We start from the raw sequence: 23389 nt of genomic DNA, 5'->3' as shown, positions 1-23389 counted from the left end.
AAATGTGTGTATATTTATTTTATTTTGGTCTTGGGTTCTTTTGGTAAAGTAAATGCTAGAGTTTTCTCATACTTATACATAATTTATTTATGCATTCGGTGTGTTTATTGACCTTTTCAGTTGACTGTTTAAAGTATTTTAAATAAATAATTTCATTATCTACGTGTTTATTTACAGCCCACCACCTCTATTGTCTTCCTGTGGGCTGAGCATATTTTAAAAATGGGGAACCATAGAAAAATGAAAAATATTATGAAGTGGTTTAGGGCTTTTTTTTTTTTAGGTCACAATGGGTGTTTAGCAGAGTTGCAAGGATCCCTCTGCTCCTTTTTCAAATCTATATTTGGTTCAAAACTGTCCTTTTTGCTTCTGTTCTGACTTCATTTGTCAGATAAGAGCTGCTCTGATCATACTCACTGTGAAGGGAAGTTTACAGGATTGTACCTTTATGGAGAAAAAAATATTTGCCCAAGTACCTTTAAACGTTGTGCTGTCTGTTCTTAAAATTGAAATCCTTATTTTCTTTAGCTTCTCCCCTTAGGCAGGAAACACATTGCTGTGATAAATATTGTATGGCTTTTAATGCTAATCATTGTTGATTCATGGCAGAGACGAGCACGTTGTAAAAGGATATAATAAACAAAAAGTATTAAAAAGCATCATAAACAAATAAATACTTAAGCAGCTGCTTTTCAGTGCTCCATTAAAGCTGTTATAAATTAGGAATGTTCTCGTGTGTTTTGGCAAGTTCACACAGCATTCACAGGAAATAAGTTATACTGAAAGATAATCTTGCATGGATGGACCCAGTGAGCCCATCCCTCACTCTGGATCTGCTTCATTTCTGTGGTAGATCAAAGCAGAATTTGGGCTGGTTCAGGAGACAGATCACTTATTTGGCATTTCTCTTTTACATTGAATTTTGTTTTAATTTGGGGTTTAGCCAGCACCTTTTAGAGGTAATTTTAAAAGACCTTGAAGGTCTTTCATTAGGGCTCTGTTCCCAGAGGAGCAAATGCAGGAGTAAATGCCCTGCTCTGACATCAGCACCTTTGGTTGTATCACCTTTGGTTATTTGGCTCTTCCTTCGTGCTGCTCCAAAGCTGTGCAGAAAACAAAGACTGCTCTAAGAGATTATCATCTTGCCAAAAGAAAAATCCAATTTTATTTATTTTTTTTTTGCCCGTTATTTATCTTTCTAATGGAATATTTAGGGGAAAAAATATTTAGGGGGCATCCATATACTTTCAGTGTCAAATGGCTTCCGTGCAGGTTTTGAGGTGGAAGAAAGCGTTCAACTTATATTTGTCCACTGTTTTAGTCCTTTCACAGAGCACACTTGATTTTAGTCTCCACCATCATTGCAATTTCTTTGAAAACAGTGGAGCTGGACTGGTCCAAGGCTTAGAGAATGTGTTACTACATTTTCCCTGCTGATAATGGCATTTAGGGATTTCCAGGGTCCCCTTTTCTCTGACTTTAGTGGAATTTAAAAGATGCCATTGTAACATTTTAATTGCAGAGAGTCCTCTCGATGGGACTCTCCTTTTTCTATGTTTATTTTAGTCTGTTTTCAAAAAGATGCTGTTGATTGACAAGCTGTATTCTCTTTGACAGAATGATTTCACTTTATTTCAAGGACATTTTATTACATGGTATTAAAATTATAGCTCTCAAGTTTTCTTACAAACTGACTTCTTGCTGCAGATTTCAAGCTTGTACAGTTTCTTTATCCCATAAGGTACTGGAGGTGAAATATTAACATTTTGCATGAGAGTAAAGTGAAATTCTCTCTCAAGCTGTGGTAATAAATTCTAGAGAAAACCCAGGACAAAGTTTGTGACATTTAAAGCGAGGCATAACTTTCATTTACAATTTTTCTGGGGTGAATACACCTCCCTCACCAGGAACTGGTGAATATTAATTATATCAGTGTTGTATCATGCAAGGGGTTATTTTTCTGAGAGGGAGGCACATTTCCTAACCCATTTTATTGTATTTCCTCACACAGAGCTGCTGAGAGCAGCTGAATTCCTACCAATAGAAATGTGTTTGGCCCTAAGAGAGAAACCAAAGTCTGGCACTTTGATGTGAAAATGAGAACTAAAAATGCACTTTTTACAGGTTTAGAGGGAAGCCGAGAGTGAGATTATCAGTCATGAGAACAGCTCTTGTTTGTAAGGGTGTGTACACAGAGCCTCTTAAAAGTAAAACCTTTCCATTCCTCTCTAGCTCCTTGCTCGCTTTGCTTTTTCTTCCTTACTTTATTGATCTGATGCACTTTTGTCTAAATTGATCCCTGAGGTTATAGATCAGCCCTTGTAAAAATCTCCTTGATAAATGGGGAAACTGGGGATATCCTTTACAGCAAGTGTTTGGTGAATTTGTCCACTTACAGGGTGTGCAAAATGTGTAGAGGTAGAATCTGAATGTGATCTTCAAAATATCTCATTGCACCAGGGGAGGACAAGACCTGTCCATTTGGTGCTGGGTAACCCAGAGAGCAAGGCAGAAAAGTTGTTTTTTACCCAGAATTTAACTTTTCAAAGCTTCTGGACTGAATATTGATCACAGAACAGTGTACTAATTAGAGAAATCTCTGATGTGCTCTCAGTACTAGGAGATTCTTTAAGGTTGCTTTTTTTCTCTCTTTCTTCCAAAGACAGAATTAAGTTAGACATTTACAAAAAAGTACTTAACAAGAAAGATAATTGAAAAAAAATCTTTAGTGCTGCTCAAGTGGTATTGGCACATGAATATGGAATTTCTCTGCTGTTTTCCCTTAAATCATGGCTATTTTATGTATATTTTTGATGAAGCCGTTGTACCTGCCAGAGATCCATTCCTATTAACAAGTTGGCTTTACACTTGAAATATCTTTGTGTCTTCAACTGGCCTTTTAATAAATGTATGGATTCATTCACAAATAAGATTGCTGTGATTCATCAGCTTATCTCACTAATGAATGTTTATTGCATTTAACTTCCTGGTGCCTCAGAGGCTGCCCAGGCTGGAGTGATTTGTGCCCCAGACTTTCATCCTGTTGGCAAAGTCTTTTCCAGCGAGCTGTGTTCTTGCCACAGGCAATGTCTTCCTTCAAAACTGTACATAAATAAAATATTTGTTCACGCTTCACTCTGAGCGGAGCACAGAGGAAAGTCTTTACTCACGTTCACAGAAAACGATATCTGCTGCAAAGAGTAAATCCTCATTTTCATATTTAATGAAGCCATAATCAATGGTAATGGCTGAAGATTGCATTAAAGGAATCTTAATGTTCCTCTCAAGGGAAAGTAATTTTACTGGAAACAAGCTAGTTAATCAGCCTCAGCCAAACTCTGTGTTTTATTATACAGGCAGGTTTGCCAAGGACGAAGAAAGAAACATAACAGGAGCAGGAGTCAATTTTCATCTTCAAAAATCTCTCACATGGGGCATTATGTAGATTTGCTCTCTCAAACACCCAGTACAGATCCTCTTTTTAAACTGACAAACAAAAAAAGGCTGAAATTTGTAAAATATTTGTTTCTGCCCTATGCTCTGTACAACCTCCATGCAGATGCAGTTAAATTCTCCTAAAACATCTAAACTGGCAGAATACCAAGAGAAGCAGCCAGACAAATATTTCTCTCAGCACCTTTTATAGATTGACATCGAACTTTAACATCAGTGGTGATGCCCAGAGAAAAACCAGAGAGTTCTGTGCAGGGACATCTCTTGTACATCCCCAAAGCTTCACTGTGAGAGGGAAAGGAAGCCCAAAATTTGGCAGAAGCTGCTGCTGGCAGAGCAGAAGCTGCTCCTCTCCCAGCATTGAGTGGCTGGAGGACTCTTGTGGAGAGAGAATTGCTTGGATCAGGAGCTGGGCAGGGAGAGCCTCGTGCTCAAACTCCCTCCTCTGTCTGGGTTTGGGCTGCCAGGCCCATCTGCCCTGTGGCACAAACATGCAATTATCCAACGTGAAGCAGAAGCATTCAGGAATGATTTTCCTGCTGAGATCCCACCCCAGGAATGGTGGAACACAGAGGATGTTTCGTGCCTGGTTACAGCTGAAGGGCAGGACATCTCTGGTTAAAGGTTTTGGTATAAACCTCACTTGTACACACTTGTGATTGCGATGGCCTGAGACTGTGAATAACTTCTGAAAAATGATTTTGTTTACTTGTACAACAGAATTGGAGGATACTCCCTTTGGAGCACCAAGCCCTTTTGAAAGGTGCCCTTGAAGAGATGTTGTGCCCAAAAGCTTTTCTCTTTTCTCCAAGTTTTATTTTTCAGTCAGTTAGAACCAGTGCTGGGTTTCTGCAGGGAAAATTGGTTTGTTCTCTTTGGAATTCAATGGGAATTTCAGTTCTTGCACATAGCACAGAGGCCTCTTAGGGTTCAGAGGTTACCTGGTCTTGTGTTCAGAGCTGTCCAGTGAACTGAAGAGCCCAAAGCTCTCTGGAATTGCCACCACTGTCACTGCCAGAGCAAGGGAGGGTTTAGTGGCACCAGCAGGCAAGGGAAGGTGTGGAACACCACAAGAGCCATGAGGGGAAATCTGGATGTGGGGAGGCTCCTTTGGACAGGCTTTGCTCATCCCTTAGACTGGGGAAAGGCAGACATTGCATCTGCATCTCCTTGCTCATTCCTGAAAGGCCTTTACTGTAACTTTGATAGAGCTGAGAATCGAGTCCATTCCTCCTGGTTTTGAAAGGAAAGCTGAATCAGCCCTTTCTGTTGATATTTCAGAACAAGCCTCATTTCTTATACACGCTTCTTGGAGCATTTTGTGTTATGTGTACAGAAGAAGAATAGATTGTGTTACAGTTTTGTAATTAAAATGCAGCTGAAAATCACTGATCTGAAAAAAAAAATACCAGTACAGAGAAAAAGAAACATTGCTCCTGGTTTCAAGTGGAAGCTGAGAATGAATCACAATTTGTTGTGTGCTAGGGGACTGCCACATTTCTAGCCAGTTTCAGGCTATTTATAAATGCATTTGTAAATGTATTAATGGTCACTTCTGCATTCTGGAGAGAGTTGGAAGGAAAATCTTGACTCAATGTTAGAAAAAAAAGGTTGTTGGAATTGCCTTTAAAAGGGAACATTAATGTTCCTACATGTTACGTAACTTGTAGAGAGCAAGAAAGTAAAGGAATAATGATGGAGCCTTGATCTAATTGGTGTTCTGATGCTCCCATTTCTGTGATTCATTTTAAGAAGTCTTTCAAGCTTGTGTAGTTATGAAATAAATGGAACAAATTGGAGATGTGGAAACTAAATAAATAATGATCTGCCCATCATGTTAGTATCACTGCTGTCAGTAGTAGTAACATTTATTTAACAATTCTTCTGCATTAATAGGAATGTCTGTATAATAAAATGTGTAATAAAATCTAGCCCATCTTTGAAGGAACTTGATCCCATGTCAAGATGTCTGTTAAGTCAGTCTCCATTCAGAGAAAGACTTGTACACTGCAGGAGAAGTATCACTACCCTGGAAATATTCCTGTGGGCAGTACCTGGGAACCAGTTTTCTCACTAATGTGGATTTAAATTTAGGACCTTAAATTTCCATGGTTACTTAATATTTGAAGAAGGTTGAAACCTGCTGAAGCAATATCCCTTCAGTGCATTCAAGGGCAGGGAAGATGATGACAATTTCATTTTATGTTGGTCCTGTGCTGATTTATTTTGATGTCTGTGTTTCCTTCTGAAACCTCAGCCTACCCTCTCTGCATGAGCTGTAAACAGCAAAATAATCATTTTTCATTTTAGGCAGCTGTCCAGCAGTACAATAAGGCGCCACTAACCAGCTGTGCAGAACACCAGAGTGTGGTGGCTCATAAAGCTGTGACCCTGCATGGCCCTTGGTCTCACCACCACGAGCCTTTGCATTTGCTCCTTTTCCATGTGAGAAAACAACCTCTGAAAAATATGCAAAAATAAATCATTTTGCCTTTCAGAATCACCACGGATAATTTTCCTAAACTGTCTAAGCTCCCCTGACCATATTTCCATTTAATTTCACCCATCTGGGGCACATCTCTGTGGCACCCCTGCCTGTAGCAGAGGAGGGCTTGGCCATGAGCAGGAGAGCTCTCCTTGCTCCCTTCAGCCCTGCTCTTTTTTGGGGTGATGCTGCAGCTGGGGGAGCACTGAACCTCAGTGGATTTTTTTGCCCGAATCTTTTCCTGTGTTGCTGCCATCCCAAGGATTCTTGATGGATATGGGGTCACTCACTTCACCCCAACCCCAGGTTCTCCAAACAGCCCCTTTCCGCTCCCCTGCCAGCCTGTGGGGGAGGGAAGGATCAAGGGGATGTCTGGAGGGGTCTCCTGGCAGCAAGAGGGATGCTGTGCCTTTGGGAAAATCCCAAACCTGGACCTCACAGCTTTGGGCAGGAGCCAGGTGGGAAGGAGTTTTGGGAAGCAGAACAATCAGGGCAGGAGTTTCTGGGATTTGGGAAGCAGGGCAGTTAGGGAAGGAGTTTCTGGGGTTTGGGAAATGGGACAATTAGGGCAGGAGTTTCTGGGATTTGGGAAGCAGGACAATTAGGGCAAGAGTTTCTGGGGTTTGGAAAATGGGACAATTAGGGCAGAAATTTCTGAGATTTGGGAAGCAGGACAATTTTTTCTTTCTCCAGGCAGCAGCTGACAGAGTGAGAGGACGCAGTCTCGAGCTACATTAAGGGACATATAAGTTGGGAATTAGGAAAAAGTTTTTTATGGAAAGGGTGATAAAGTTCTGGAATGTTCTGCCCGGGGAGGTGGTGGAATCACCATCCCAGGGTGTGTTTAACAAAGCCTGGATGTGGCACTGGGTGCCAGGGTTGAGTTGAGGTGTTGGGGCTGGGTTGGACTCGATGATCTTGAAGGTCTCTTCCAACCCGGTGATTCTGTGAATTAGGGCAGGATTTTCTGGGATTTGGGTAGCAGGAATTTCTAAGAATGTGCTGCACACCCTCACTGCTGCTCAGGTTGGAACTAATTGGCTGCCCACACCTTGGTTTGTTTTGTTTTTTTTTAATTCCCATTCCAATTCTTCCTGCCTGTCCCTCCAAGGAGCCACAGCTTCAGCTGCTCTAAATAACATTTTAAGGTGGTTCGTCATAAACATGAGTATCCCCCTCTCAGGGAAGCTCTCCTTTGCTGTATTCCAGAGGCATAAATCTGTTCCTGATTATATGGATTCTGTTTAAAGGAAGGAATTAAATAGTTTTGTCTTGCGGCAGGATGCCAGCGATATTTGTACTGCAAATCCTCATTTTGTGATTTAAAAAAGTGTTTCATTACTGAGTGGAGAACTTTTTATACAGCCTTGGGGAATTCACTGATCAGGAAAACATTCCAAAATATCATAAAGGAAAATTAGACTTGTAGGAGATTATGCAAATGAAGCTGTTTTCTTACAGAGGGAGAGGAATCTTTACATTTCCTATTGTTTAGGTTTTGTATGTTTGCCTACATGAAACAAATTGGGGAAATCAGATTATTTTGTCTCTAAATTCCAGTGCTGGTTAGTTTTCTGTACTTACTTCTCTGTTACTGTATTTGAGAACTGAAACATTAAATGAAAATTTTGCTTACGATGCTTTCTGAACATGAAAATCAATAGCTTACATTCTGTAAATATTTACAGCTGTTTGCCTCACAATTTGTATATTTTTCAAATGTTCTAATTGAATAAGCCTGGGAAGGAATCAATACAAGCACTTTTGTACATTAGAGCTGCAGAAATACCTCTTTGAGTAACAGATGTATTTATTGTAGGGTCACATCTCAGTTCCCAGGGATTTTTAAGAAACTGAGCAGGAGCAGAAATGATGTTTTTTCCCTCCTCTGTAATAGTTGTGGTGTACTTGCCAACACGTGTACCTTTTTATTAACATTAAATACTTTTGATGCATGCAGCATCAAACATTAACAATATGAATATTATGTCTCCATTAATTACTTTTAAAAGCATTTATAGATTTAATTACTGATCAGGTAAGAGTTCAGGTTTCTGGAAGGACATTGGCAGCTAAGAGATGATGCTGAGATTCTTATTCCATAAGGGGCTCTTCCAGAATGATTTGAGTCAAGCCAAATCAATGTGGAAAATTCACCAGGTGAATGTGTCAATGAAAAGACACCAAATTCAAAACACATTTGCACTGAAATACATTTAAAATAACTTCATTTAAATCTATGTATTTATTAATATTTTCTGCATCTATACATTTGTGTCTGTTATACCAAGTATATGTGTATATAATATAGAAATTAACTCCATTGCATGAATAAAATAAAATTAGATCAAAGAAAAATACACAGGTACTCATAATTATACATATATTAAAATATTTCTCTTTGCTTCAGAGCAGTACATTTCAATAGATTTCAGCTTTAAGAATGCGCTGCCAGCTCTTAAAGCATTAATTTGCTTTTATAAGCCTGTAATGCTCCTGAGCTATTATTCAGAGTCATCCCAGCTTGTCATCCCCTCCAAACTTGACAGAAATTATTTCCAGTATTGCACAGTCTCCACATGCAGTAACCAGAACAGAAAATAAAATGAAAATGCTTTATGAAGTTTGCCCAGAAAATTGAAACTCATCATTTATCCTCTGTTTCCATGTAAGTGCCTTGTAAATGGTTAACTAGTTTTTGAATAAATCTGTCATAAATGTTTAATTGAGGGGCATTGGGTTGATTTTAATTATGGCTTATAAACATCTGTAGCATGGGTAATTTATAATGCAATTTGTGGATTTGTACATAGATCTCACTGCTTTAGGAACAGGCACAAAAATAGAGAATGAGAAATGTTCTTAACTGTTTTTTGTGTTAATTTCTTTCCAATTCCTGGACACTGGGGCCACTTTGCAACATTTGCACTCAAATCCTGGTGGAGCAACACCCTCATGATGTCTCACAGGCATTTTCATCCACTGCCCAGACCTTGGCAGATCAGCAAGCAAAGCTTTATTTAAAAAGATTTTTGGAAGCCAACTGTAGCAGCCCATACAATTACATTGCATTACTCAGGATATCACATTTTCCTGAGCATGGGAATGTTTTTGTTTGGAAGCAGCAGGAAATGTCTGTGTGTGGAGCTCCAGTGGCACATGCAGGAGATTCCACAAGTGACACAGCACAGAACATTCATCCATTTATTTCCTGTGTGTAAATGTGCTAAAACCCCTCAGAAATTAGCATAACCAGGTCCTTCTGCAAGTGGGATGCTGCTGAATGATCCCCTCAATTAGCTGCTGAAATTGCTAAATTGGAACAGAAACTTCAATGCTGCTTTGTTGCAGCTTCTACGACCTCCTAGTTCTGCAAAAGAATGATTTATGGACAAAATCTAAGCAGAGAATGGCAGCCCTTCCCATTTTCTTTAGTACAGAAGCCAGGTGGGAAGAGTGCTTCTTGCAAAACTCTCATTTCCTGCCCCAGCACCCAGCAGGTTCCCAGCCAAGGGAGGGAATTTTGGCCCAGGCTGCTTTCCAGGCACCAGAGTGAAACTATTCCTGTAGGATAATGCAGCTGAGTTATTTAGCTAGCAACAGATTTGTGTTATATTGCATGCAAAACATCACATTTTATATACATTATATAAATATATATATCTATATTTGTCACATATTTGTCAGCTGTGACAAATAAATTAAATACTGATTAGGAGATCACAGTGTTTCATGGTACAGGGAGCTGAGAGAATGGCAGGCTTAGAAGGCACAAGTGTTTTATTAGTTAAAAAAGAAATAAATTATTTTAATAATTTTAATAATGAAAATATTTTATTTTAATATTAAAAATTATAATATCAAAAATTATATGGAGCATTAGAGATTTTTCATAGATTTTTAGATCTGAATGTGTCTAGAAGTTTTCAGTAAAACTTAGTCCTAATCCATGAGCACTTCAAGGACAAAAGATATCCCTGGTATTAGATAGAGAGAGAGATAAATGCTTCTCTATAAAGTCTTAATATGCATTATTAAATATATTCTCTTTGGGGTTTATATGTATATTTTAATGCATATAAAAAGTTACTAACCAGGGAAATTCAGAGAATATATAGAGAAAAAAAATCACATTCCTGACATCTTTAAGATTAATTTCTTTAAGAACATCCTACCCCTACCTCAGTTTTTTTCACAGCTTTTTGGCACCTGTATTTCTGTGCTTTTAACAACATAACCAACTTGCCACCAGCTTTGTAGTTCTAGAAGTCAATGCTTGCATGGATAAACACAGCTGGATTGTTTCTTTACATTTTTGAGCTATACTGGTATTCTGTGTGAATGGGAAACCTGTAAAAATGTGCCTTTTTTATTTGCTTTAGCAAATTACCCATTTGGTTTAATTTGTAGTTGTTCTGTGTCAACAGATAGATTCAGTGCAAAGAGATCATTGTCAGATCTGGCTGTTTAAGCACAAAAAGTAAAATGTGAGAGAATCTTGGGAGAAATATGCTGAGATTTCTATCCCTGGGTCACTTCTTAGGTGGAGTGGAAGTGACTGAAATCACAAACTCTTCTCTCTTTAAAGCAGCACGTTGGGATAAAAAGCAAAGCAAGCTCTCAGAACAAAAGGAGTTTGCAGTTATTTAATGGATCTTCCTGGTATTGCTCTAAAAATACAGAATAACTTCACTTGACATTGGTACCTGCCACTGGAATGCCTTTTTCCTCTTAGGCTTTCCAGATCTGTCATGGATCTGTGATTTAAGGTACAATTTTCCCAGTTTGACACATAATCCATTGACACAAATCATTGTGGCCCATTTATAGCTGTCATAGGGGTTTTACTTTGGATAAACAGACATAAGATAATTCTAAGATATATAATAATTGTTTTCTATATATAATAATTATTTCTATTATATTAAAATATATATTTTTCATAATTATATTATAATAAATATAATAATATGTATATACATTTACCAAAATTATGAGGTAAAGATATCAAAATTGATAAGTTTGTTCGCTTGGATATTTCTTTTTTTTTTCTTCAGTAGGTATTAAGATTGGGATGGGGTTTGGAAGTCACTGCTCTTGCCAAAAGTCAAGGAATTTATGTGGTGGGAATTCTGTGATCCTCAACCCTTGGTTTATATAAATACCATAATTTATTGATGATCTAATTAAGAAGTGTGTGGCAAGGGCAGGGATGGATATGAGCAGACACCTCAGAGACAAAAACTCTGACTCAATTCCTGACCTTGTTGATTGCTGGGGAGATTTACAGCTCACATCCCTAGAAAGTAGGATTTCATATAAGTTACTGGGAAAACAAACAAATAAATCACAGGAGTTTGCAGTCAAATATTTCTCACTTGATTATTTAACTGAAGTTTTGCATGGAAGAAATCCACTCAAGCTCTCAGGGATTTGTACTCTGAAGGTTGATATCATTTGGAATTTTCATTCTTCCATACGTTGAGTCAGGGCCCCACTCAAAATTACAAAAGAACTGAGGCTGAAGGGAAACTCTGTGACTGTGTTTGACAAATGGTGTTTACAGATTGCCTTTGAACTTTGTGGTATTTTGGTATTGACATTTTCAACACTGGAAATTTTGAGGGCAAATGTCAGCAGGGAACCCAAGGCAGGAGCACCTGTGTCTGCTCCTTTTGCCTTCCAATTTCCTCCAAAAAGGAGGGAAAGGGGATGGCTGGGATGGACCCTCACAGGGGCCAGAGCAACCTTCTCCCCAAGAGATGAGATTTCATTGAAGCCTTGAGCTGAAAACTTGAATTTTAAGTGTGATCGGGATGAGGGTTGTGGAAAAGCACCCAGTGGAAAACTAGAAAATTGAAAATTGCAAATCTCTCTCTGGGTCTCCTTTCTTAGGATGATTTGCCACTGACTGATGCTTGTTTTCTTTTTGCCCGAGAAGGAATATGTGCATTTATAAAGTACAAATGTACATGAGCAAGCCTGTGACTTAATGACCCCAAATTTGCACACAGCTCCACAAATCTTTATGATCTCTAAGTACCCAATTGCTGGCAGTGATATATCATGACCTGTTCTGTGCTTAATTATTAATTTTACATTAAGGAGTCTCATAGTCAATATTTAGATGGTTTATGACATACAGAAGCTTTTCCATGCTCATATTTTCTTTGCAGGGACATAATGTAGCCCTTTCAGTACTAAATCAATTACACACAGAGTTAAAATAACTTGATTTGTTGCTTAAGGTCCCTTCTCAACAAGATGCATCAATTCTAAGGGAATAAAACCAGGGATGTCTTGGGCTGCTTTTAATCCTTGCAGGGCTCCACTTTACAGGAGTTGAGGCTGTAAAGTTGTGCAGAACAAAGATCCCTTCAGCCCTAAGCAGTTGTGAGATGGGAGAGAAAGGGTTCTGGAGTCTGTGGTGGGTGTCAGAGCAAAAGTACAGGAGAAACATTTTGTTCTAACCCTGCTTTCCACACCTTAGTAATGTGCAGAATTAATGGGAGTGTACCACATCTTTTAAGTGCCCTCTCAGAGTCAGATTTCACCCAGAATGAATCACTTCCAAAGGTGCTTTATCTCATCTTTCCTAAATTTTTATGTTAGAATGGGATGAACAGCATCCAAAATTGCCAGTCCCTCTTTAGTGACTATAAAAAAGACTGGATATCTGAGCCTGAAATGGTTGTAACTGAGTGAAAGTCATCACACTTGCTGAACTAAGTGATTTAATCAATGACTTAATTCAGGAAAGAATATCAGGATCCCTACTGAAAATATATATCACACACCCCAAATTGTATTCTTGTTACAAATATGGACAGTTTTGAAACCTGTGATTTATACAAGATAGTTTCAAAGGCCTGTTTGAAAATCACAGAGCACACTCTTGCAGCATCTGAATCATTTATTAAATTCAGCTATCAGTGGCTTTAAAATATAATTTAACCAAAAAGATCATTTGAAGAAGGACTGCAAAGATTTCTATGTGCAGATACTTTAATCTCAAGATGGAGGAAAAGGCAGAAAACAATTCCATTTTCTGTCATTGCTCTTAGGGAATGAGCTGTGTGGACTTGATTTAAAGGCTGGCCAATTTGAAGTGAAGGTTTCCAGAATAGCTGAAGGTGTTTATCCTTCCTCCTGTGGGCTCATTTACAGTGGGAAGCTGTTGAATGGGTTCAGGAGGATGCATGGGGGAAGAATGAATCCTTTTTAAGGATATCTTTCCAAGACATGCCTTCTGATCCTCACTAAGGATTTGTTCCACACTTACTTTGAGACCTTAAAATCAAATCTTCCACTTCTGTTTGTAGTTTTAATGGGAATTACTGCATCTGTGATATGATTTATCCAGAAAAGTGCAATGGACGTAATGCAATTCTCAGAATTAGGAACAGGGAGTAGTTGCCCAGTTTATTTATTTGGTCCAGCAGTGAAGTCCATTATGAAATATTGCTCAGGCAGGGTGAATTTAAATAAGTTCACCAGAGCAGACACTACGAGCCCAACCAAATAATTTATCCAGGAGTTCAGCTGCAGAAGGGGGTGAAGAAAAACAAAACTCACCTAAAAAGATCCTGTATTATGATGGAAATACTTATCCCTCAGATAAAAACCCTCAGATGTTTAATAGATCAAATGGCTGGGACTTGGTGATGAAATCAATACAAAGATGAAATAATACATCAGAATTAAGTGTGTGCTCTGTTCCTGCAGAGGAAGAGAGAAGCCTTGTGAGATGATTTGCTCCTCATTAGGACATCTGATTCTCCTTTCATTAGCACTGCTTTTGTAATATTGAAGCACCCTCAGCTCATCTGGGTTAATTTTGGATTGATGTAGGTGCTGAGAGCCCCAGTGGCAGACTCAAGGGGAACAGGGCTGGGTGTTTCACTCTGATTTCCACTTTGTAATTTGAGATTAAAGCACACCAGTTCATATTAGTTAACAGGCAAAGAGTAACAATGAGAACTTCCCCGGTGCAGTAATTGCTGAAGTCTGTGGTGCTGTGTATTCATAATCCTGCACCAATATGAAAAATTGGATACTTGTGTAAATTGCTGGTAGCAAGAAGGGAAAGGCTCCAATGTAGAAGAGGCAAAAAAAAAAATCACAGATCATCCTTTTGTTTTCTCTTTCATTTCACATATATTGAAGTGAGAAATTAGGGAGATAAAAAGGGAATAGAGGCAATTCAATACTGTGTATACCTAATACAGACCTTCAAGGTCAATCCTGTGTTCCACAGCCCCACCTAAGATAAATCTTTGCTTTAGTAGTGCTGGGCTGAATTAGATCAACAGAAATTCTGGCCCAGTGTCTCAAAAAGTGTATCCAAATGGGGAAGATTGACCTTGCACTAATAGACCTTTTTAAAATGTAATATTATTGCTTTTTAATCAGGAAGGATGCCAGGGTACCTTACTTGGACATAGAAGAATAGTGCAAAATGATTTCTGTGAAGTAATGACGTGGCTTTGATTAAAGCCCACTGAGACAAGGGAGTTTAATTGCTGCCTTTCTTATTTTTGTAAAAGTCAGTCAATTCCTTTACAAAAGTAGGTAATTTATGGAATGAGATCTTCCATCTCTGAGTGTGGCCCTGATCAAAAGATTACTGAAATCTGTGAAAGTGTTCCCTTCTTAGAATAATATCTCCATTCTGTTGTTGCTCTGGAGCAAGTCTTAATGCAGAATATTCACACAGAGTGCAGCCTGGGCTTCTTATTATCCAGTTCTCACTGACTGTAATTTTTAGTGTTTTTTAAAAAGTAGGCACTTAGTGTCCATACATCACACTGTTTTGAGTTTTTTCCCCAATTTGGAATAATTTGTTGTTGGAATGAAAGAAAAAATATTTTTCTCATTTTCATTATCAAGCATTGTTAGATTTTAATATACTCCTGATTTAAAACACACTGCTGCTCCCTCCCTACCAGTGCCCCAAGGTTCCTTCCCAAAGGACACTGCTGCTGTGAAAGGGTTGTGGGATAAGTTATACCTGGGCTGTTTGAGAACTGGGAAGTGCAGTTTGGTCTCCAAATTGAGAGTCGTTCCTGGCTTGATGGATGTGAGCTGGGTTCCCAGTGACCAGCAGTGTTTTGTTTCATAAGGGCTAAGAGAAGGATCTGTTCCTGGTTCTGATGCCATTCCTGTAAATACTCAGATTTCTAATCCTGCTTGACTGGCTGGGAGGGAAACAAGGTGAAAGTGGCTTTGAAGTGAAAGATGGTCAGTTCCCTCCCAGAAGTTCAGAATGCAAATAATTGTCAATCTTTTTTTACTGACCTAAGTGAAGTCTCTGAAACCTCTATTTTCTTTTCTACATTTATATTGATTAAGAATGCTGCCCTGCTTAGAGCTTGGGAGAAACTGGATATTAGCTTCTTTTTTTGGGGAAAAACTTAAATGATTAATCTAATTTTTCCTGATTTGTTTTTTGTCATGAAGTTTAAGGGAAGCTTTCTACAACATTGAAGAGATAATTTCTCATGGGTATTTCTGGATATGAAAATTGCATCAGGTTATATTTATATGTATGACTTTAAAAATTGCTGTCTATTAACAATTTGCATTGACTGGCCAGAACTCTACCCCCCAGAAAAAGAGGAAAGGGTAAAAAATGGAAAACTATTAAGGAAAAGGTAAAGACAAGCTAAAAGAAAACATTTGGATTATGAAACATAAATAAGTGCAGAATATATATTTTTAGTAAGCTCGCTGCTTACCCTTGACTATAAAGTTTGCATCTGCATTTAAACAGCTTGCATATGCCTGAAATCAAATTTGAATGATTGCAGGCAATTCCAATTTTACATGGGACCTGGGAAAACAGCACGGTGCATCATGTGAGCTGAGAGCATCTCTGACAAAAACCTTCAGCTGTCACTGATGCCTGGTGAAGGCTGACCTGGAACAGAGACTAGATGGAGCTAAAGAATAAAGCAGGGATTTAGTAAAAGGATCTCCTCAATGGATCCACCTTGGACAGCACAAGAGCCCAGCCAGGGCTGCACCCAAGATGACCCAAAATGGTCCCAAAATGAACCCAAGATGAACCAAAATGGTCCCAGGATGATCCCAAGATGAACCAAAATGGTCCCAAAATGAACCCAAGATGAACCAAAATGGTCCCAAAATGAACCCAAGATGAACCAAAATGGCCCCAAGATGAACCCAAGATGAACCAAAATGGTCCCAAAATGAGCCCAAGATGAACCAAAATGGTCCCAAAATGCACGAGCGCTCCTGGGGTCTCTCACTTTGATCAGTTCTGCTCCATTTGCATCTTGCAGTTCATTGTCCCATTCCAGCTTTAGCCCAGGCAGTCCCACCCTGCTTGTTTTTCTCTCTCCAGCCCACGGTGTTTGTGCTCTTGGGGCTGAGATTTGGATCATTTGTCCTTGGTGCCCAGCTGGAGCAGGAATTGTTTTGTCTCCCTGCTCTGTGCACAGAGCTCACCATCCCCTGATGTGAACCCAGACCCACACACTAAAGCAGCACAGGATGTGGAAAATAGAAAAGCCAAAACCTGAGGCATCATCGGGCAGCTCAGACCAAAGGACTCAGTGGCTGAGCAGGGCACTTTGGGCAGGGGTGTTGAGTTTTGAGCTTTTTACCTCTGCTGGTTTGGTAAAAGCAGAGGGAAGAGCTCAGCACCACCCACTCCCCTGGGGCAGCAGTGGCCTGGAGCTCGGCTGGCATTGACACAACTCCTCTTGGGATTTGGGCTGCCTTCCTGCAGATTTGGCCAAATGCACCTGTGGTGATGAGTTACACAGGCACTCTGGAAATTTCTCCATCTGACCTCTCAGCAAAGAAGCTTGTGTATCTTTTTTGAGAATGCTCCTGCCTTGTTTTGACAGGGTTGATTTTCATGATGTTTAAATGTCTCATCTAGTCTCTATTTGCTGTGATTTTCCTGGTTGATTTCTAGTGCTAGTCAAACTCCAGAGAGAACGTAGGCCCTTTGTGTTTGTCATGCCTGGGGCTGAATCTTGCTCTTTGCATGTTGAATAGATGTTCTGCACTCATAAATCACTGCTCTGTCATGTTTGCCTGCTGTGAGATGCTCAGTGCATATCATCATTTACATTAAACCATTTACTTCCAGAGAATGTGTTATACTGCTTTATGAATAATGGGATCTGACATATAAGATTATGTTATGAATTGGCACTTAGAATATCAGAACAGTGGGACGTTTTATAGCTTATGGTCATGATCCAAGAAGTAATTCATGACTTTTCTTAATAAACTTGGCTGGTCAAAAGGGAAACACACATGAGAGTGTGACATTTTTGCTTAGGGAGAATCCTGGTTAAGAAAAAATCTTTGGTGATTTGCTTAAACCTGCAGCCTGTTTATATCTGGAGGAAGAATATTGGTTTTTTCAGCTGCATCTTCATTGTCTTAAGTCCTCTTTTACTAAACTTGCAATTCCCAGTCTATCTGGAGAGACTGTAAATGAACAAGAGTGAAGGATTCCCTTGCCTGGGCAAGGAAGGATTGTTTGCTGAAGTGATGAGTGGAACTGGGGGAGCTGTTGAGGGGAAGGCAGAGCTGTTGTAGCTCTGTTTTTGTGATCCTTCTAAAAGACATCATCTTATCCATTCAGGGGATGAACTTTTGGACAGTACCAGATAGGAAATGAGATTTCATTGATTTTACTCCTCATGCAAATAAATACCTGTTTCATGCTATCTGTAGGCTATAAGACAAAGGTCTTCATGCATTTTTTTAATCTTTGTTTCCTTTGTGTGTGGGAAGATGCACAGAGTCTGAAATGTTATCTTGTTTGGGGATAATGAGTTTTGTACAACACAAAATCTGTGAAGGGGATCTGGTGTTCTGAAAGAATAAATTACATTTTTCACAATGTCTTCTATCTGCACAGATAGAGGTAAATTTCAATATGAATATGCTACCACAGACTCTTATAACCTGATGCATACAGACAAAAAACACAATTTGGGAATCCTTGGTGGGACTAACAATTTTCCATGTTTTCACCACACAATTTTACCCCAAAGATGAAAATATCCACAGCACTGCAGACAAAATACAACACACCAAAGTAAGATCCACGTCACATAACTCCAGCTAATGCAAATTCCCTTACTGACATGCCATAGATCAATGTCTGGCCTGGAGCAGAGAATACCTGAGAGCTCTTCACAATGTGACAGTGGCTGCAGTGTGGCTGGGGACAGGACTGTGTGTAAGTCATGTTCCAAACATCCCAGGAGTGAATAATTCATTCTGCCAAAACAACTGTGCTGTTCCTGGGGAAGAAAGGTTAAATACCAGTGCTGCTAAAGGTTGACCTGCCCATACATCTTCTCTCTTCTGTCATAACATTCAGCTGGGAATGTCCCATTATTTCTTACTCAATTTATATGCTTCTGACTGCATTAGCTCTCTATAGATGGTAACAATTCTTGACAGTTCTTCATCTCTGCTTAATATTACTGAAGTTTCTTTTGTGTCCTGGGAGAAGTTTGTTTATTATTCATTCCAGAGCTGACAGTTCACCAGCTGACCCTTCCAATCCTGCTGGCTGCAGTGCAGTGGCATTCCCAGAGCGCTGCTCAGTGATGCCATCTAATCTAGAGTTTAAAAGAACCCACCAAACATCTAAATAGAGAATGTGAGGAAGCCCTACAGGGTAGGAAATTATTGCCCTGTACAAATATAAGATATACTCAAAGCCTGAACTCAATGATTCTTACTAATTGTCTTTATTGAGCAAGGCCTTGAAGTTTTTAGTGATACACATGATTGCAATTCAAATGCCCTTGATTGGAACCATAACAGACCTTTCTTCTTATATTTGTTTTGCTCCTCTGGGGCTTTTTGTCTGAAAGTACAAAACGATAATCAAACTTGTAATTAGTTATGATGAGAACCTTGTCAGGAGGGCTTCCTGCTTTGTTCCAGTTTCTGAAAGTTGGGCTCTAGAGATGTAGGTAACCCTCTTGATTTCTTCCTTCTTCATCCCATTTTTTACTCTTTGTCCTCCTTCTTGGGTTAAAATAGCTGTACTTCTGGAAAATGTAACATTGTGCAACTGATTGTTATCATGTACAGAGACACAGCTCAACTTGTGGAGAAGGTGGAAACACAACTCTTCAGTGCAGTTATTTAATTAGGAGAACAAGCCCTTCCCTTTCTGTACCACATATAGAAAACATTGAATGTACTGAATATACAGTGGAGAACCACAGAAAGAGTGAAAATCAGCTGAGAAAATTCCATGGTGAAGTCTTTGAGCTCTCTAGTTCTCATAAATTTAAATTTTTTCAGTCCTTAAACTGGTTAATATTTTATTGTTGGTCTTCAAATTTAGTCTTCTCTTAAGGCTTTAGGCTTGAGACATTTGTTCACATTTCACCCAGCTGGAGATAAGCCTCAATTCCACTCCTCTCCAGTTCTTCTTTTAAACCCAGCAGCTGCATATAGTAAATAAATAAATAAAAGTTCAGTAGTAATGTTCTCTTGGTATCTTAGCAGAAAAAAGAAAGAAAAAAAAAGAGTGAGACAGGTTATAAGAGATTATTAACTAAATACCAAAGAGATTTTCCCAAGAAACCCTCTGTTCCAACCACTCCAAAACCATGCATCTGTTAGATTTTACTTCTTGGTGCCTAAGAGGAGATTTTGCCAATATTTTGAAATAACCAACACATTGATAGCTGCAGCCTCTGGAGCAACGGCCTGGGAGTGGGATCTGGGTGTGAGCAAGGAGGAACTCTGGGAGGTGCAATGGGAGGTTCTGAGTGATTCTGGGAATCCTGAGTGGTTCTGGGAATTCTGGGTGATTCTGGGAATCCTGAGTGGTTCTGCCCAGAAAGGCTGACAAACAAACCCTGAATATTGAGACACACCAGGACACAAGTCCTGGGAGAATTTCCTCCATGGGTCTCTGTGCGTCATTGGCACAAGGAAGAATTTGCTGATTTTGCAGACATCCCTTCCCCAGCCTGATGAGTTTATATATATTGTTTAACATGATAATGTAGCAAGCTGTTGTTTTGTGGTTTGAAAGGCAGCTGCATTTGATTGATGCCAGGAATGGAAGTATTTGTAAAATGACACTGAATTAGATGTAGTCAGTTTATGGGCTTGGGGAAATGAATCTTTTATGAAGAATAAAAGTTTATGATGAGGGAGGAATACTCAAGAAATGTACATCTTGAATGGAGCTCGTTTGGACTGGATGCCTGTGGTGTAGCCTTTCAAAACACACATTTGGGCCACTACACTTTCAAGATCTCTATATAAACATTTTTTTCTGGTGGTCCAGTCCCAATTTGTCATTTGTGTTCTCTCTGTGGACACCTCAATTAGGATAGGGAATTTCTTCCCTGGAGATGTAGCTATTAGGCTTTTCCAAAGTGTTCCAGGTGAATGTTTTAACTGCTGGGTTAAAGCTCTTGTGATTTTTGAGGCATCAGCCACAAATATGAAGCACATGGGGGTGAAGTTCTCTGTATTGATCCCCAAACAAAAACCAAACACAACCTCTACTAATACATAACAACATCTAAAGACAACCCCACATTTTATGTGCATAATGAGAACTTGTGAGAATAGAATAACTTTAAAATTGGATTTAAACGCCACTTTGATGCTATCCATGAATCAATGCCACAAAACTTTTGAGAGAAGAAGCACAGAAGAAAAGATGTATCTAATTCTCTCCAGCTTTCCTCCTGGAGCTGGCATCTCTATGCAAAATGGATGTAAAATTCTGCTCATCTGACTTGCTGGAACTCTTATCTGTATGCACCAAAGGAATGATTGCAGGGAACAAGATAATGTCTAGTGAGTTGAAAGGTTAAAGAACTGCAGCTGGCAAATCAGAGTCAGCCATTGTGTTAAGCCAGTCCTATGCCAGGGTAATGAGAGATTAGGGGATTTACATCAGATCTTAAAATTTACATGTGCTTTCCACTGTTTTATCATCAGAAATATTTCAGTAGGACAACTGTATAAATGGGATTTTTACTTGAATATATACTGTAATAAGTTTCTAAATCTCTGCTGAGCATCAGCTCATCTAATAGATTTATAATAACAGCAACCTTGTATTCATTCAAAATGTTTTCTACTGTACTTGAGCAGGGCATATTAAAGTGCATCCTTTGCACTTTACCATTGTGTACTGAAATCCATTTAATTTCACATGAACTTGGGCACTCTTAAAGATCCCTTGAAGGTTTGCCTTAGTCCTTATTTATTTCACTGAAACCTTGTGATTTAGAGACCCTTGTGAAACATGTTATCTAACATTTATGTAAAAAAAAATCTCAAAAATATGGTAAATTTCTGAAAAACAGCACATTGGGTGAATCTCATTCTTCAAAAAAGAAAGCAGTTCTTTTCTCTCTTTTCTTCTCAATCAGTCTCACACAAAGTGGGTGAAAATATCAGGGCTGGGATCATCTTGTAACACTGGAAAACATGGCATGGTATCCAGTGGTAAGCTTCTTTTTGAGCTGTCTGACCTTTAATCACTGCTGAATAAAACCAACATGCTGTCAGGTCTCTGCTATTTTTCTCAAGGGGGAAACTCTGCCCGAAGTAGCAATAAAATAAAACCTTTGAGAGCTGATATTCAAGGTCACTACAAGAAGAGGCAACACTGTACTCTGGGAACTACAACAAAAGGGAAAAAAAGAAAAGGAGAAATGTATCTAAACAAGGCAGTTGAGTTTGTTTAACAGTGAACAGGCAGTTGTTATATAAGTCTATAACTGAGGCTGGGCTTGTTTTTATTTTTGCCATAATATTTCATTTTTATTTGATTTTTTAAATCCAAGACCTTCAGAAGATAAACAAACTCACTGTACATGAATGATACATATTTCTGTTATGGAGGCAACTTGCAATCGAATGTCTTAGGCCCTGTCTGCATCAGGTTTTGCTCTCTTGTAGTCATTTTGCCACAGAAATCTCTGTGAATACTGAAAAATGATCCTATGGTCTTACAGATCTATGAAGAAATGAAAATGATGTATTTAAATTTATATATTTAATTCATATATTTGATATATATAATATATATATTTAATATTGTATATATTAAATTTATATATTTAATTTATATATTTAAATGCTGTATTTAAAATGTGTTGACCATGATAGCTTAAAACAATACTTGCCCAATCTGTGGGGAAAAGAAAGGGTGAATTCCCACAGGGGAATTAACCTGTAACAAGAATTCTGGCTCCCTCTGACACTGATTCACACAGGAGATAATGGTGTCACTGCAAAGTTACTTCAATGGAAGTGGTGTAGACCATGGAATCTGATAAATTGCTTCACTTGTGATTTTTAGGCCAAAGACTGGATCCCTTCTTAGATTTCTTACCTTATAGTTTGATAATATCTCACACTAATCTGTTACTTAACATTGATTCACTATTAAAATGAATTTATTGATTTGATCACAGTTTTTTGTTATTTGGTAGAATCTCATTATGTCTTCAGCTCAATATTACCAGGAATATTTAATCTTGCTGTGAGCATATATTATTTAGTTAGATTGCTTTTCAAACTAATGCTTACACTTACAGTTATAGATGAACTGATGAAGAAATCATTTTGGTCTAGGGGTGAGCATCTCACAGTTCAGGCCAGGTGTCTCATTATGCCCTTTCTTTGTTTCTCAGTGCACTGTACAAAACTGATAAAAACCTGACAGAATTTTGCTCTGGGCTGCCTGTCTTGATGAGAGGAAAATCCTTGATCCAGGGATGCAGGATGTGCTCCCCTCCTAAGCACAGAGCTGGCAGCAGCTCAGTCCTCTCTCTATTATCTCTGATCAAGAAACAAAGTGAGGGTTTTCATCTGCACAGCATTTAGGAATCTGTGCAGGGAATTGCATTTCCCTTATTGCACTCTGCAGCAGAACTGTGTGCTCAGGGAATTTCCTGGCAGAGAAACCTTCAGCACTGGAAGGACAGTGGGGCAATAGAGATGGGGGGGCTTATTGATGTTCATAAAATAAGCTCATAAATTTGTACAAATTGAAATTGGAACAATGAGGGCTTTAATAATTACAACATTTCTTATTGACAGAAACGACATCCAACACAATTTGAACTGCAACACTTCACCATGCGATTAGAGACCTGTTATTTCAGTATTGTTGTTTTCATTGTAGCCACCTGTGGATTTTCTGCCTGCAGAATTGAAAGTGGAAGAGATACATCTGTAATTCATTTTGTGAAATGCAATTACTATGGATGGCTTAAAAGCCCAGAGATACAGGGAATTTGTGTTAGAGCACATAAGTCTACTATTGGCTGAGTAACAACTACTCACTCCTTACAACTCCTGAAAGGTGGCTGTGGTCAGGTGGGGTTGGTCTCTTTCTCCAAGCAGAGGACACAGTCTCAGGCTGTGTCAAGGGAAATAGAGGCTGGAGAAAGCTTT

General features: G+C 38.9%; 1 protein-coding gene across 2 annotated transcripts in view; it reads left to right on the top strand.

The window, feature by feature from the left end:
- CDH13 (cadherin 13) overlaps nucleotides 1-23389 on the top strand; it is a 446793-nt gene that overhangs the window by 287791 nt on the left and 135613 nt on the right. The window lies entirely within an intron of this gene.

The sequence above is a fragment of the Geospiza fortis genome, unplaced genomic scaffold (genome assembly GCF_000277835.1).
Source record: "Geospiza fortis unplaced genomic scaffold, GeoFor_1.0 scaffold1081, whole genome shotgun sequence".
Lineage (NCBI taxonomy): Eukaryota > Metazoa > Chordata > Aves > Passeriformes > Thraupidae > Geospiza > Geospiza fortis.
Note: the sequence above shows the minus strand (reverse complement) of the source record. Positions and strands in the feature narration are given on the sequence as shown.